Source organism: Corvus cornix, chromosome 1 (genome assembly GCF_000738735.6).
Source record: "Corvus cornix cornix isolate S_Up_H32 chromosome 1, ASM73873v5, whole genome shotgun sequence".
Taxonomy (NCBI): domain Eukaryota; kingdom Metazoa; phylum Chordata; class Aves; order Passeriformes; family Corvidae; genus Corvus; species Corvus cornix.
In genome coordinates this window covers 756,183-760,093 of record NC_046332.1, presented here as the reverse complement: position 1 = coordinate 760,093, position 3,911 = coordinate 756,183, and positions in this window count along the sequence as shown.

The following is a 3,911-nucleotide window of genomic DNA, read 5'->3' as shown; positions in this document are numbered from 1 at the left end:
ACTCTTGGCAACCTGATGTGGAATGCAGTGACTCCTCCTCAAATGCAGGCCAAAGATAAAGGACATGGTCACTAGTCATAAAGAATAGCAGAGGAAGACTATGGAATTACAGCAAGAATCTCACCTCTGCCTTAGGCAACCCCATCTGCCCTCCTGCGGACCACAGTTCCCACATGGCTGTCATGGTTTTGCTCAGGGTGTCTCTCATGCCACAGCCCACGGTCAAAAATAAAAGCAGAATGAAATCATGGGAGGTGTTTTCCCCTCACGATGGAAGGAGGTTGGTGCCAGCTTGGATTGTGTGGCTGGCTGAGGGTCAGCGGGGCGGGTTGGCCCTGGGGTATGAGTAGGGACTGTGGTGTTCACTGCAGGAGGGTGGACAATGCATCCTGGATAACAACGTGATTAGTAGCTTCCTGATCAACGTCCCGGCCTGTCCCAGCACTGGGGTGGCAGCAGCACCAGGGCAGTGCCTGTCCCCTGTGCTGGCACTGCTGGGGCACCTCGAATCCTGGGGGCAGTTCTGGGCCCCTCACTCCAAGTAGGACAGCAGCTCCTCCATTCCCACGACAGGGCTTACTCCGGCAGCCGGAATTCTTTAGACCAGCTTCCAACAATTCAGAGTCCTGCAGGTTTCCAGCTCCATTGCCTAAAGCTGACAGCCCTCTGCTGTGCATTTCTCCTCGCCCACACTGGATCAAATGTCAGGAACGCAGGGCTACAAACTTCCAAGGAAAGGTGCAGTGTGCAGCCAGCTCCTCCAGCCTGCAGCCTGGCCAGCTTACGCTCCTGCCACAAGGCTTGCAAGGTGGGGGGCGTTATTGGAGCCCACACTGTTTACTCAGTAGTTTGTAGGAGATTCTGTTTGCATTCTCATTAAAAAAAAAAAAAGGAAATTGTCTTGTCTTCTCGACTGCCCAGAAAACATAAAGTGAGTTTGACCTAAAGACTCAGGAACCAGAAGGCAAACAGAACAGACCCATGTTTTATTATTTGCAGGCCAATGCCATGGTTTTTGGAGCCTGATTCATGATCACAGATGGATTGGTGTTGGCAGTATTGAACTGTCAGACGGATTCCTTCACAGATGAAGATAAAGAGCCTCGGTTTTGCCAAAGGGTGAATGTATTCTTTATGAGACCCAACAGAGATGTAACACAGCACCTTGCTCCTGACAAGGCTGGCCTTTATTTCCTGGGTCTGCACTTAGGACATGCCTGAACTTTCCCATAAGTTTTTGCCCTGATGTGGGGCCAGGATCCACAGTCCTGAATTCAGCTGCTGCTATTGCAGCAGAGGCACAAAATAACTTCATTGACTTGGACTTTGTGTCCCCATTTACCTAAGCACTTTCATAACTTGCCCACAGACTTTTGCTACAAATGGGCTTTTCAAGTCTGCCCTTTGCAAGAGAAGAGCTCCTAGAGGAGGTACCAGCTTTTCCTGGTGGGAGCTGGAAGGAGCCTGCTGTTTACCCAAACCGCTTTAAACATCTTTATCGAGGCATGAGGGGAAAATAGAGGGGCATTTCTAGAAAAGCTTGCAGGAGCTGGAAATGAGTGGAGCAGTGAAAAAAGGGAAGTGGCATTAGGTGAGAACTTTCAGCTCTGAGTCCAACAGCAGAAGGACGTCGAGCTGCTGGAGTGATTCCAGAGGAGGCCACAGAGCTGCTCCAGGGCTGGAGCCCCTCTGCTCTGGAGCCAGGCTGGGAGAGCTGGGGGTGCTCACCTGGAGAGGAGAAGGCTCCAGGGAGAGCTCAGAGCCCCTTGCAGGGCCTAAAGGGGCTCCAGGAGAGCTGGAGAGGGACTGGGGACAAGGGCTGGAGGGACAGGACACAGGGAATGGCTTCTGCTGCCACAGAGCAGGGTTAGGTTGGACATAGGGAAGAAATTCTTCCCTGTGAGAAGAATTCCCACTTGTGGTTGGCCCTGGAATGGGACAGCACCGCTCGTGCTTTCTGTAGAGGGTCAGTGCCAGATATGTGCAGAGCATCCCTGGATTCTGGGCTCCTATATCCCCTGGAGTTCCTGGGTCTTCCAGCAGAATCGTACTCACAATTTCCAGGGGAGGGCACAGAGCAGTAAAATTGTTGTTAGAGCTGGTAAACAACAGATTGTGACCATCCCTGCAGATGTCTCAGCTCTGTCTTCTGCTCTGCACACCAGGCTATGCTCTTGGAGGATCACAGGTATTCCTGTGGGGAAGAGTCAAGGTGGGGTGAAGATTTACCTGCCTTTCATCACTGGGATTCAGTGTTTCCCACTTTCTTCCCAGCCCATGTGGGCACAGAAATGCGTCTTGATTTCTTTTGCTCACAGCTTAAAGAGAAAATAACAAAGATGGTGATTTAAATTCTTATTACAAAGATTTCCCTCATATCCGGCTCCATGAATAGGCACCTGCAAACATGGTATGGTACAGGGGGATGTGTTGGCACCTGGGGTAGAGTTAGAGACAGACAAAATTAAGAGATGGATGGAAATAAGAGGTTTTTTCTGCAGCAATTGCCCTTGATTGCTTTCACCTCTGCAAGAAATGGGGCTCGTGGTTGGAGCAACCAGAACAAGGGGTTTGGGGACACCGTGGCAGACCGGTGGCTCGGTGCCACTCTCCGTGTGGGATGGCATCAGGCGCAAAGATCTCACCCTGGAAAGCCCAATCCTGAGCTTGAATTAAAAGAAAAAAGTGAATAACTTGGCTGATGGAGGAGATCTCCGGTCACCAAAGGGATCACAGGTTATGACAGTTTCTCACTGGCCAGTGATGTGAGAAAGCTGAAGGAGATGGGGAGAAGAGAGAGACCTTGCATTGTAGACATGAAGGCATTTGCAAAGAAGAAGCCCAGGACTCCTGCAAGGTCCAGGACATCCATCCGAGCCTTCCCAATGGTGGAGCATGAAGGTGTTCTTTGCTGCATTAAAGCCTGTGTTTCATGTGCTAATGAAATGTCTTGCTCCGAGCACCCCTGTGAGCTGTGAAGGTGAACAGGAGGAATGGGTAAAAGAGCACACAAAATCTGGTCTAAGGGAGCTGCAGAAATTCACCTCCATAATGAACTGGTGGCCCTGGCTTTGTCTGGCCTTGGGAAGTGGCCCTCCTGAGGGGCCACAGCTGCTCAGGGAGGATCCAGTGCTGCCCAAATTCTCCATGAGGATCTTGGAGAGTAGAAAGCTGAGCCCCACAGACAGGCAGAGAAGGGTTGGCAGCCAGAGCCGGACCACTTTGTGCAGGATCTGGGGAGCAGCAGGAACAGGAGCAACGTTGTGTGGAGGCCGGGTGGCTTCTCCAGGGATGACTGCATGACCAGTGGTTTTCCAAGCAATGGCGTTTCATGCCCATCAGGCGGAGACGGATGGCAGCTGGGTGGGAGCGCTGCTCTCCTCGCTGCTGGGGTGGTGGGAGGAGGGTTTGGGACTGTGGACTGGGGCCGGGGGGTTCCTGAAGGCAGAGGCTACATTTAAATGGCTTTATGAAGCTGAGGGAATGTCAAGCATCTGGTGGGCAGAGCCGGGCGTCCAGGTGGCGTTTGACAGGGAGAAGGGGTGCAGCCGGGCCTTGTTTGTGGCGGTGATGTACCCCGTCAGTGTCACCTCTTGGCTCGTAGCCCCCAGGGCGAGGTCCAGCCCGGCAGAGCCCCGGCCGGGCTGCAGGGCTGCAGGGGTTAACCCTGCGGCTCCCGCACCACCTCCCCGCCCGCCCTCCCTCCTCCCTCCCGCCGCCGAGGAATTTCCTAAAACACCCCCCCAAAAAAGTGGGACTATAACAATAATATATTAAAAAAAAAAAAAAAAAAATACCCACCCTGCGGATCCCCCCTCCCGCTTCCATCTCCGCCTTTAATACCAACAAACAACTCCTCGGCTCTCCCTAAAGGAGGCGCCTTTGATCGGAGCGAGACGAGCCCCGCCGGG